This window comes from Sminthopsis crassicaudata, chromosome 2 (assembly GCF_048593235.1).
Source record: "Sminthopsis crassicaudata isolate SCR6 chromosome 2, ASM4859323v1, whole genome shotgun sequence".
Taxonomy (NCBI): Eukaryota; Metazoa; Chordata; class Mammalia; order Dasyuromorphia; family Dasyuridae; genus Sminthopsis; species Sminthopsis crassicaudata.
Window position 1 is genome coordinate 531,416,261 of NC_133618.1, and position 13,986 is coordinate 531,430,246.

The window sequence follows — 13,986 nt, forward strand, 5'->3', positions numbered from 1 at the left end:
TATCAGAGTAGTAAATTTGAAAGCATGATTAAAAAGAGTTTTAAGAAGTGAGTAGTGAGGAAGTCAAGGCAGTTACTATGGATAAACTCTCTAAAGGAGCTTGACAGTGAAAGTGAGGGGAAATGTAAAACCATGGCTTGTAAGAGTAACAGGGCCAAAGAAGATTTTTTTTTTTTAAGCATGTGAGGAATCCTCAGCTTATATTTGTATACAATCTCCTTTGGTAGGTAGGGGAGATGAAAGAGGAATGATGGATGTGGCCCATTCCTCAGAGACAGTGAAGTATGAAATGAGGGGCATAAATAGAATAATATTGTAAAGTAGTAGGGTCCACCTCATCCCTAGAGATTAAACCAAATAGAGTGAGGACAATTGGACTTTGGAAATGTGGGCTAGAATAAGATGAGGGTTCCTCTGACAGCTTTAATTTTGTCAGTGGAGTGGTGTTTAAGGCCTGGAGGAGGAGATTTGGAAAAGTTTCAAAATAATGAAAAATTGAAAATTTGGAAAAGACACAAAGGTGGCTGGGAAGAATACAAGTATTGCTTTGTAGCGGTGGAATTACTTAACTTGAATTTATGATGTACCCATTTAATAGGACTAAGTTACTTCCTTCACTGTTCCCTAAAGGAACAGCAGAAAACAGCAATGGCAGGGTTGACCCTGCCTTAGTGATTGGCAGAGAATTGGAGGAGAGACAACAGTATATGGGGAACTAACTGGCCAACCGTGTTGTTGGGTGTATGAATGGAAGAAAGTGAGGATAGAGCTGAATGTGGGATGAGAGAGGAAAGATTGGAGAACACAGTGAGGCAAAGAGGTTTAGGAGGTGTGAGGAAGAGGAAAGCATTAAAGGAAAATAAGTTTGGCAGTAGGTTGTGATAAGAGGGTGGAATTTCAGAGTTCAAAATCATGAAGGCAGTGGAATTTCTGGAGATGGTGAGGTAGAGAACAATGACATGGGAATTGAAGAGGTTGATGAATTGGAAGACTAGCATGCATGTTCAATGGAATAATGACTTGAAATTGTACTCCCAAGTAAGTATATAGATGGTGAACTGAAGAAGACTGAGTAAGATACTGAATGAAATAATGAGAAAATCACCAGGAGGTGGGCAAGCTAACAGCAAGAAACATTAGTCTTATGAAAAATGCTTATAGTAAATTAAAAAGGTTTTACAGTCTTTTGTACTAGTCAGTTATGAAATGAGTTAGAATTGAAACCTGCACTAAGAGAAGGGTCATTTGGTTTTCAGTTAAGCCTACTGTATTAGGATTTGGGGAACATAAAAAATTAGACTTGAGTATGAAGAAAATATAAATTGCCAATCAATTAATTTTCATAAATCAATTTTCATACTTAACGAGAAATGATTATTTTTAGTCTAAAAGTTAAAATTTAAGGGAAGTTTGTTCTAATTCTATTATTATTTCATTTACATATTCCAAAGATATATTTCATTTCTACAGACATTGGCTAAATAAAAAAATAAGTTTTAATGCAGTAAAAAGAAAATGTGTTACTTGAAAAAAGAAGATAGATGTGATAACACTTGACATTGTGATGACACCAGGCAATGAACAGCTTAAACCTCCTTCTTCCTTCCCCTCCCCCCAATAACAACTTTATAGGAAGGTATGGATAAGAATCCAACAAGAGAGTGCCCCCCTTCTGTGAAGAGATGGATTGTGATCTTCATCAGAGAATATATAGATAGATGAAGTCACAGATTAATTTGAATATTATATAAAGTGTGAGATGAACAATCGGTTATTTTGTGGTTTCATCATTCTGGATCCTCCTTGTTCCAGTGCAGATCTCAGCCTCTCCAGGTTTTGTGAGTTTGTATTTCTGAAAATTTTATCCTTTGGTCTCCAACTTTCTATGTTTAATTTTAACCCAGCTTAGCTAGGCTTCAATTGAAAGGATTTGCTGAGATAGTATTGGAAGAATTTCTATGTAGAACTTCACAGCTTTCAAGATCCCTTGGTCTCTTTCACTCCATTTTGAGATAACAATAGTGGACAATATAAGTAAAAGAAGAAATTTCCTGTTGCTAGGCATTTGGTGGATCATTCTAAGTGTGTATATATTTTTTCCTTTTACCTCAAATTCAGAACATGAAGTGATTTATTCACAAGACCATGAAAGTTGGATTTAAGACTATTTCCTTCATTATGCTTGATTAAAAACATAATTGTATTCTTTGCCAGTTCTGCTCTCTTCTTCTCTCCCCTTTCATATGGTTCTTAATAGAAAAACATCTCTCATGTTTATGAGGATTAAAATGTACAATTCCACTCTCATATTTTTTGTGGATTTATATGTATGATAGAACTTTTGACTGGTGGAAAGTAGTATTTGATTTCTAGTCTTCTCTCTATCTCTTAATTAGCTGAATGACCCTGAACAAATTGTTTGATGTTTTAGGATTTCAATTAATTCATCTCTAAAATAAAGATGTTGTCTGTCCTTGTAGGTTTTAAATTTTTAAAATTTGTCTCCCCAAAATAACTACTAAATTCTTTCCTACTAAATGGTATGGTCTTTCCTCAATTTTCATATTGCTCGATTTCCTTGTGGTAACTGACACATAATCAACTCCTGATTCTTATATCTTCTCTTTTCCTTTTCCTTCTGTTTCCCTGCCTCCTTTTGTCTGATTGATTTTTTTTATTCTCCTTTTCTGGTTCATCATTACTTGCCCCTTAAACATGAGGGATTCCCTTTCTTTTCATTCTCTTTAATCTCAGCTCTCACGGGTTCAGTTATTATCTCTGTACAGATAAACTTCCAAATCTATATATCTGGTACTAATCTTTCTCAGAAACTCCAGTCTCAAAATATCAAGTGGCTGCTGGATATCTCCTCTTGATTTTGCATCAAATTTCCAAAATCTTTATGGCCAAAATGATGCTCAGTCTTCCCCTTCCTGATCCATTTTTTTCAGACATGTACACACGCACATATATATGTATATGTGCACATTTACATACACATAAATATATTTGAGGATAGCATCATTTTTCTACATAATTAGATTAAAAAATTTACTCTTTGCTTTTCTTGTCTGTTTCCACATCTTGTGATTATACCTTTATAGCATCACTTTTCTGTGTCAAATGAATATTTTTAAAAGAGTTTTGACTATGTATCTTTTATTCAGAAAAATTTCAGTATCTCTTTATTGCTTATACAATAAAATTAAAAATTCTCTAGTTCAGAATTTGAAATTCTTTACAATCTCACTCATCTACTTTTCCAACTCTTTCATATCACTCTCAACACATACTGTATTCTAACCAAGTAGGCCCTATGGACTGTTCTAAATGAACATTCCATTTCCCTTTGTTGTCCTTTATACAGAATGACATTCAACATGGATTAGAATGGAAGCTTCGAGAGGGCAGAAAGCTTTTGTCTTGAGCTCAAATCCATGCTTATTGGTTGACAGTTGATCTATTTCCTTCTCAACTCTTAGAATCCTTAACTTTTCAAAGGCTCTGTTCAAGTGCTATATACTATGGAAAAATTTCTGTTCTTTCTAGTTGTTACTGCTCCATCCTCCTTGAAATTGTGTATTTGATTAGCTGTGACTCTGTTGTATCTTCCCAGTAGAATATATGTTCCTTGAGGCTTGAGAATACTTTTTAAAAACAAATATTTTTTTTAACCAAAATTTGATACTTTTCCTTTATTTATTCATCCATTTATTTGTTATTTAAGTGTCTTGCCCAGAGACACAGCAAGTAAGTACTAAGTATCTGAGTTTAGATTTGAACTGAAGTCCTCCTGAATCCAGAACCAGGAGTCTATCCACTGTGCCAAAGATTTAATTTAAAAAAAATTTTTAGAGGCTTTTTTCAATATTAAATTTTTTTATTATACTAAGTTAAACTGAGAAAACAAGTTATTTATTTTCAGTAAGGTGAAAGACATTTTTGCTTTAGTGAAGTCATCTTAGCTGTATGAAGTAAATTATCCCTGACACTATAGATGCCATTTATAATTTCTCAAATGGTACTCAAAATGAAACCTTATTACTTCTTGTCATATTCTTTTACTTCATGCTAACTAAACTTTCTGTTTGCATCTTTCACATATTTTGTCCTTCAGGATCAGTCATTTGTTGTTCATTTGCAGATATTTAAATTTTTTATCTTTACTTCAATTTTGTTTAACAAAATTAAGTGTTCAGTATTTGTTGAATTTTGTAGCACACAGAAAATTCTTTTAATATATGTATACACAAATATTGCTTTGAATTTACTAGATGTCCAATAAGTATTTCTTAAATGAATGAGATTTAAATTATTAAAATTATGATGTCTGTGATGCTTAAGGGGCTATTATGTATTTCTTAAAGTATATTGGTTAGATATATCAATTCAGATTGCAGTTGTGTTGGGTTAGAATGACCCTGCTACTTTACTACCTGTTTAATTGATTTCCTGGACCTTCAGTTTCCTCGTTTGTGTAATGAAAAAAGCAAATGACTTCTAGGTAAAGCTTTGAATGTGGTAAACCCATAGTACATTTTTATTTAGATTATGTATTTGCATGCCAGAATCAACACCATGAGAATTAAAGAAAACCCAATTCTATTAATATTTACTATGTACTCTTAGTTTGTGAATCTCTTTATTATTCCTACTTTTTCATATTGTGATAGTTTTTTTTTTTTTTTCATACTGGCAATAATTCTACATCTTAAGGTGTAGGATATTTTACATTAGGGAATATATTGAGGAATAAAAACTTTGAGCCACAAAAAAATCACAAATTTGGAACGGAATCTTCATATCATCTCAGCCAATTTATTACCTGGTGCAGAAATCCCTTTACAATTTATGCTCATCACTTCTTGTTTTATATTTCACTTTACTAAATTGCTGGTTCAGTAAAAATGGCCCCCACATTACATCTTTTGCTTCTGTACCACAGTTCTCTATATTTAGAATGTACTCCTTCCTAACCTCTGCCTCCTTCTGATGTAGTTCAGGTGCCAGTTTTTTTTTTAAACAGACTTTTTTTCTCATCGTGCTACTTGTTTGTACTTTGACTATTGAAATTTCTATCTACATTGAAAAAAGAAAATGTTTGGGTTTTGTTCTAAAATCTACCACAATGCCTAACACATAAGATAGATATTTAGGTTTCGACAGGATAAATAATTCTTAAATATCTATCTATAACTTTGTTGGGATAAGGATAGGGATTGGGAATGGTGACTGAACCTATAATTTCAGTCCTACAGAGATTAATGAGGTAAAGAAATTCCCTCTACAAATGTACATTATCATCTCTGCAACAAGATAATTACCTGGTGAAGAGAACCTGGTGAGAGGTTAAGTGATCCTCTTAGCAAGTTCAGATTTAAAAAATGCAAGCTAACCCTGAAATAAGATAAAATCTGTTTATATAATTTCACCAGCTCTTTACCACATAAACCATCACAATAGCTTAACATATTAATGGCTGACATAAACTAGGAATAGTGCTAAAACTTGGTTAGATTTATGATTTGTTCTTGCATCTTGATTCTAAACTATTATTTTACATTTTCAGAATCCCAGAGCTTTTGCAATAGTAGGAACTTAATTCTGCTTTAAATTTTCCTCCTTTGCATCTGTTTGAAAGGAATAATTGACTTTCACAAAACTAACCCATCTATTTCTGCCCTTAGTGATTTAAAAATGCCCATTTGCAAGAATTTAAGGCTTTGATCGTCTTCTTTCCCAAAGTTTTAATATTTCCTCACTCATTAAGTCCTTCCCTGTTGCCTACAAACATTCCTACTTCTCCCTTATCCTTAAAAAAACTAACCAGAAAACAAACTTATAAATGATCCTTCCATTTGTACTGTTGGTATGCATCTTTTTAATTCCATTCACAGGCATACTAGAAAAAAAAATTGTCAGACTTCTCATTTCTTTTCAATTTGGTTTCCAATTTCCACCACTTGGATAAAACTGTTCTCTAAGGCTACTTTGATATTCTAAATCACCAAAGACCATTTTTTAAAAAGCCCATTCTTAACCCTTTTTCTTGGCCTTAAATTTTTCCCCTTAGCATTCATCATCCAATTTATATATATATATATATATATATATATATATATATTCCTCAGTTTTATACTGCACTCTTAAGAGTAGCTTCCCATTGGACCCTTGTTCCTAATTAGTCATAATTCTTCATAAGTAATCCAATTAAGACCTACTATGCTGCTTTCCTGTCACATTCTTGCCATACCTGTATCATCCCTATTTTACATACTCTCTCCTTTTTACAATCAATCAGTGAATCAATCAGGACTTAAACAGTACAAATTATGGGGAAAATGATCAATCAAACTATCATTCCTGAAAGAATTTTGTCAGTTGCTCAGTGATTCCACTTGGCATCTTTGTAACTTTCTGTACAAAAACATCCTCCAGAATAATGTATATCACCCATTAAACTCATTTAGTACTGAGAATGTCTTTGTATTCCCAGCATTTAACATAATACCTGGCATTTAGTAAGCATTCAACAAATAACTTTTCCATTAGTCATTCACTCTTGAACTTAAATGGAATAGTCTGCTAATTAGTTTTCCTGATTTCTTCCCCTTTAACTAACCCCTTCTCTAATCCTCTGAAAATTGCAAGATTGTTATTCCTACAGCATTTTATTCTCACCTCTGCATTATTTGAAGACGACAAACTGGCTTATTAGCTATTTCTTCAGATAAAACAATTCTATCTCTTTCTTTATCATTGTTTTTTGATATACTATGTCTCCTAATTCAGCTAACCTTCCCTTGTTACAAATGTAAACAGAGCCAAGTGACACATTGAGACTATGATAGCATAGCCTCCCATCACTTGAAGGAAAAGAGATTAATTTTCTCTTTATTGGGTTCGGATTAGGTATTGCAAACCTAAAGCATTTAGCTCTATTTCAGTGTTTTTGTTTTTTTTTACATTATATTCATATATATGTATATTATCTTGATTATTATATACATTATTTCCTTGTTCTGTTTATTTCAGTATGCATCACTTTATAGAAATCTTTTCCTATTTATTTTAAATGCCCCTTTCCCTTATTCATTAGTTTTCTATTAATACAAAATAATTTGGTGTATACAGGATCTGTCTATCTGACCTTTTGGGGAAATATGCCAAAAGGCAAAGAAGTTGAATAATTGAATAATTTTCTTGCATAATTCCATGGGATTTTCTGATATGATTGTGTGATTTTTATAGGGAACCCAAAATGTCTTAACATGATTGACTTCCAGAATGGCTGATCAATTTGCAGCTTCGCCAACAATGTGTTGGTACAATTGGCTTCCCAAAACTCCTCCAATGCATTGACTATTTGTCTTAAATGTAGTACTGCCAAATTATTAGTTGTGAGATGCAGGCATAGAGTTATTTACATTTGCTTTTTTCTTATTAGATATTTGGTATAGTCTTTCATTGCATTGATAGTTTGCATTTGAAAACTGTTCATATTCTCTGATTACTTAATCTCTTGGAAAATGATTCTTGATCTTAATTAATTATTTGAATTAGTTCTCTGTCCAGTATATATCTTGGATATATCAGAGATTCTAGATACAGATTTTTTATTTTTATTTTTTCCATTTGACAGTTTCCTTTGTAGTTGTATTAATTTTGCACAAATTTTTTTTTCTTTTGCTGAGGCAGTTGGGGATAATCGACTTGCCCAGGGCCACACAGCTAAGATGTGTTAAGTGTCTGAGACCAGATTTAAACTTGGGTCCTCCTGATTTCAGGGCTGGTGCTCTATCCAGTATGCTCTCTAGCTGTCCCAGATAGCTTTCTTTAAAAATGTATAGTCAGATTTTAAAATTTCTGTTACATATTCTATTCTTTCCCTTGTTTGGTTAAGAATTTTCCTATTTCTCCCTATTAAAGAAGTGATTAGGTGATATTCTGAATAACTAATAATACAAATACAAATTGAAGCAAGATTTAATTCCCCCCTCTCCTTGAAAATTGGTAAAACTGACAGATATCAACATTGGAGAGCTTGTGGGGATGGTGGGCACAGTAGTGCTTGGTTTATAGAAATACAAATGGATAACCATTCTGAAAAATCACCTGGAATTATTTAGATAAAATGACTAAAATGTCCAGAGATTTCATTGTTAGGCTATATACCTCAAGGAAATTATGCACAAAAGATTCCATATATACTTCAATATTTATAACAACACTTTTTTTGTGGTAACAAAGAATTGGAAACACAGTATATATCCAGGATAGGGAATGGGATAAACAAATTGTGGTACATGAATATAGTGAAATATTACTGTGCTTTAAAAAATGACAAATACAGAGAAGCATAATAGTACCTTCCATGAACTGAAAACTATTAAGTAAGCAGATTCCGAAAGCAATATACACAGTAACTGTAACAATGTAAAGGAAAAAAAAAACACAACAATCTCAAAAAATCTTAATCTATGTTGCAAAATTACAAAGACCAAATTTATTTCCCCCACTCTCAGGGATTGGGTTCCTTGGTGTGGAATATTTCATTTATCATTAGATTTTTTTTTTTTTAATTTGTTAATAGGTTTTCTAGATTTTTTCCTTCTCCCTTCTCTTCCCCTCCTTTCCCCCTTAATTGTTATTAGGGATTATTCTCTAGAAGAGGGAGAAGGGACTCAGCTATATAAAACATAACATTATCAGTAACATTTTTTTTTAAGTGAAGTCCCTGAGAAAGACTAATTCTTTTTTTTTTTTTTTTTTTTTAATCGTTTTTATTTACCAGATATATGCATGGGTAATTTTACAACATTGACAATTGCCAAACCTTTTGTTCTAATTTTTCCCCTCCTTCTCTCCTCCCCCCCTCACCCCCGCAGGTTGACCAATACATGTTAAGTATTAGTAACATTTTTTAAAATAAAGCATTCTCCTCTGCCTCTGAACTATAATTTTGAAAGGTACTATCTTTTATGACCCTCCCTTTTTAAAAAAAAATCATGTGATCTTTTATATTTAGGTTGTATATCTTTTAGAACTTATTATGCAGTATGGTATAAGATGCTGATCTAAGTTCATTTTCTGCCAAACTGCTTTCTACTTTTTAAATTTTATTTTTTATTTTATACTTTTTATAATAGCTTTTTATTTTTTAAAATACATGCAAAGATGTATTTCAACATTCATCCTTGCTAAACCTTGTTACATTTTTTTTCTCCCTTCTCTCCTCTCCCATAACAACAAGTAATCCAATATAGGTTAAGACACTTAAATTCTTCTAAGCATATTTTCACATTTATCATGCTGCAAAAGAAAAATCAGATCAAAAAGGGGAAAAAAAAAAGGCAACTGTTTTCTATTTTTCTCACCATTAGGGAATCCTTCCTACATTACTTGTTCTTGGTGGGCAACTGAATTCAGTTGTTTTCCCTTATTGCTCATTTGATCACTTCTATGGAACTATTTTTCTATATTCATTTAGTGCCGGAAAGACTTATAATAAATTTTATTATCATGTAACTTTTCTTAAATTTTGGTAGTAATTGACTCTTTCCTTTAATTTTACAGTTTTCAGATTGATCTAGACAACTAGACAAAGCAATTTTTTTTTTTTTTTTTTACTATGCTTATTACTTCAATTTCTTTCTTATTTCTTTAGCCAACTTTTCTAGATTGGCCACTCAGAATGTAAACTGCAGGAAACTTCTCTGCCTGAGTTAGTGAGTAGAAGTTTCTTTATCTGGAAGTTCCCTCTATCAAGGAAAATCACAGGTTTATTTCCAATCTTTCTATTCATATTTACTGATTTCACATTTTAGCCAAAGTGAGATAAAATTATTCCTTAAATTTTGCCTTCTCACCCATTTCATATATTTTCATGTCCTGTGCTCCATTTCTACAGTATAATCCTCTATTTAACTTTTATTGAAATTCTTCCTGTCTTTCAAGGCTGTGCATAAATTCCACTCCCTCTTCTTAGTCTTTATTTAGGTTTTCATGACTTTGGCTTTTCATATGAATTTTTAAACTTTTGGTTCTCTTTTGAGAGTATTTTGTTATTTCCTCTTTCTCTTTTTTCATTCCCAATGAGTTGTCTGGTCTTGTCTATAATAACTTGTCTCCTTTATTCTTTCCACTAAAACTGCCACCATCCTGATTTATCTATAATTTTAAAAGGTTTTAACTCTCCCCCCATTCTGTCTTTTATATAGCTATCAAACAAAAAAAATTTTCCTCTTAAAGAAGATATGACCAGATCACTTTACTGTTCAAAAGCATTTAATGATTCTAATGTCTATAGAATTTAAAAACAAAACAAAACAGTCCCATAGCCATCCTTCTGCAGCTTAAGTTTAACCTACCTCTCCAGATACACTATTTTTACACTATTTCCCATCAGTCTACAGCAGTCATTTTTTTAAGCACTTATTATGTTCCAGGCATTGTTGCTTACATTATAAATGGGGGAAGATTACACCTAAAAAAGAACTTGGGATTGTGGTGAGGGAGACGTATAGCATGAAAATGAAAATGCTTGGGGAAATGATAGAAAAAGTCCAGAGGGGCAGCCTGGAGAGGAATGAGCACATAGCTGTAGCCTTTATGATTTCCTTAAATGGATATTCTGGGAGGAGCTAATTAGAGTTGAGAGGCTACAGGAATGGTTCACCCTTTTCTTCTCCTGCTCATCTTATAGATGAAGATCTGAGGGAAACGGGGTTAAATAAGATTTGTTAGAACCACAAAGCTAGTAAATATCTGAGGCCAGATTTGAATTCAGGAAAATGAGTCTTTCTGACTTCAGATTTCTCACTTTAATTCACTGTGTCACCTAGCTGTACAGTTGGGTTATTATCTCTTCACAGATCTTGTCTTTTCCTCATTTTTTATTATTGTATTCTATCCATCTTGTCTAAAGTATACTTTATCCACTTATTATTAAATTATTATTTTTATTATTTATTTTTAATAATGATATTTTATGTTTTATTTTATTATTTTAATATATTTATATATTAAGTGTATTTAATATACTTATATATTAATATTATATTTATTATTATTATTATTAAAATCTTGCCCCAGTACAGCTCCATAAAGACTTCCACAAATTTCTCAACTGAAAGTGAACTTTCCCTTTCTAATAACACTTGGTTGTGATCTCTTTTCTACCTTATTTCAATTTTCTATAATTTAATTATTTCCCTTTTAAAAAATTATGAACTTGGCAAGTTTCAAAAATCTTAACATGTTCCTATCTAGAGAACAAAGTTTATATATTAATCTCATAAATTATAATACAATTTAATGTAAGCAGCATTGTTTTGTATGCCTGTATTGTTTATACTACTAAGGTCTTTGCTTTTGGGGGTTTATTGTTTTTTTAGAGAGCCTATGTCTTATGCATAGTATAATTGTTCATTGAATTGAACAGCTTGAAATTTAAATCTTAATTGGTATTCTAAGAAATGAGTGTTTTAGTAATATATTCTGTCAATAACTTCGAAAAAATATCAAATTTATGTGATCCATGAAATACTTTTTGGAAGGGGTATTTTAGTATATTTTCCTAACTGCACTGACAATTCCTATAATTTTTCAAATGAAAACATTAATCTCTGAGAGACATCAGAATCCCATTTGTCTACCATTAGAATTCTATTTTTTTTTTCCAGTTCTGGCACTGTCTTAATTGTTTGTATTTATATCCTTGTAGTGGTTGGTACTTGCATAATGAAGTAAGTATTTTTTCTAACAATACATTTGTTATTTTTCAGATCTCTGGATTGTTATAGTTTGGCAATCTTAAGATCAGGGATCATAGACTACTCTTGGATCTAGAGCTGTAAGGGACCTCAAAGGCCATCTTTTCAATCCCTTCATTTTTTTTTTTTTTTTAATTATAGCTTTTTACTTACAAAACATATGCATGGGTAATTTTTCAACATTGACCCTTGCAAAACCTTCTGTTCCAACTTTTCCCCTCCTCTTCACCCCTTCCCTTAGATGGGAGGTAGTCTAATACATGTTAAAGTATATGTTAAATACAATATATGTATACATATTTATACAATTATTGTTCTGCACAAGAAAGATCAGATCTAGAAAGAAGGTTAAAAAAAACCTGAAAAGGAAAACAAAAAGCAAGCAAACATATAACAATAACAGAAAGAGTGGAAATACTATGTTGTCCACACTGGTTTCCCATAGTTCTCTCTCTCTCTGGGTGTAACTGATTCTCTTCATTACTGAACAATTGGAACTGGTTTAGGTCATCTCATTGTTGAAGAGAGTCACGTCCATCAGAATTGGTCATCATATAGTATTGTTGTTGAAGTGTATAATTCATTTTAAAGGTGACAAAAATCTAGGAAGATTTGATTTCCCCCCCCCCCCCCAAGGTCATGCAGTCCACAAGCATTTATTAACATGCAGTAGGTAGCACTGGCAGGAATTGAAACCTGGTCCTCTCACATCAGAACAAATACACTTTCTATTTCACTGTGGCTACTCATAGTTAAGTCATGTCAGCAAGTATTTAACAATTTAAACTATATTCTTAAAACTTTTCCTTTGGAGTGTGGGTACACAAGCATGGGGCCCAGATAAATTATATCTTCAGATCTTTATTAGGTGTGATTGCTGAGTTACACTGTTATTTGAAGGGTCTTAGAAAATGAGAGAGGTGTATCACATGATTGGAAAAGGGAAAAGTCCCCAATTTTCAAAAAAGGAAAAACTACAAACTATGGACTGGTGAGTTTGAATTTAATTATTGACAAAAATCTTGAAAGAAATATTAAAGAGATGATTGGCTTATATCTAGAAAGGGAAATAAGTAGTTACAAAGAGCCAGAATGGTTTTATCAAGAAAAAAAAAAAACAAACCTTGCCAGTTAAACATCATTTTCTTTTTTGATAGTATAGTTTACCTAGATTTTTTTTTAGCAAAAGTTTTGATAAAGTTGTTTATATTATTGCTTTGGAGAAGATTAAGATGGATAGATAACACAAATCAAATATATTCAGAACTGAGTGGATTGTCAGACTTAAAGAATAGTTATTAATGATTCAGTATCACTTGGGCAGAAAGTCTCCAGTGGAATACCTCAGGAAGGATAGCTGTATTCAGTGACAGGATCCAGAAAGATTTTGACAGGCTGGGTTAAATTCGATAGGATGAAATTCAAATGGATAAATGCACTTAGGCACAGATCAGTTCTACAAATTAAGTTAGAGAAGATCCACAATTATTCAGCAATTCTGGAAAGGATCTATGGGAGTTTTAGTCATAATATATGATAATCCAAAAAGCTAATGCATGGATTGGGGATAGGGGATGTGAGGTGGGATATAATTTACAGGAATTGGGTGGTGATAATCCCAATATACCTTGTCAGAGCTCACCTGGAATGTTGTAGTTAAGTTCTGAGAATTGTAGTTTAACAAGGAGAGTCGTTCATTTTATTGCAATTTCAAATTTTAAAAGCTTACGACTTTTGACATCCTGAATCACTTTGAGTTTTCATCATTAAGAAAGTAACCACTTTTAGTAATCACTTTCTTAATCTTAAAATGAAGAAGTTAGATGTGAAAATTTCTACATTTTTTATAACAGCTCCATAATATTTATGTATTTTTAAACTATCTGAGTGAGAGATTCCTTCAAATGTTGTATTGATAATAAAGAAAAGATTTGGAAATTCATATATGATCCTTATTTTTTCCTACTTGGAGTAGAAGGAATGTTATCCACTTTCGAAGGAAAGGCTGAAATTTGAAGACTAAAGTATTCTTAACATAGGGGTTAGTTTGATTTTGCTATAGGGCATTAGAATAAACCATATGTGTCATTCCCCTTTTGAGATTCTGATTCACTCTTTGGCAGATAATTTCCCCCAAATTAGGTGTGCTTATTAATGATTCAGTGTCAGTTGGACAGAAAGTCTCCAGTGGAATATCTCAGGAAGGATAGCT

At 32.1% G+C, this 13,986-nt stretch overlaps 1 protein-coding gene across 10 annotated transcripts in view; it reads left to right on the forward strand.

The window, feature by feature from the left end:
- Positions 1-13,986, forward strand: part of RNF111 (ring finger protein 111) — a 131,304-nt gene that overhangs the window by 51,616 nt on the left and 65,702 nt on the right. The window lies entirely within an intron of this gene.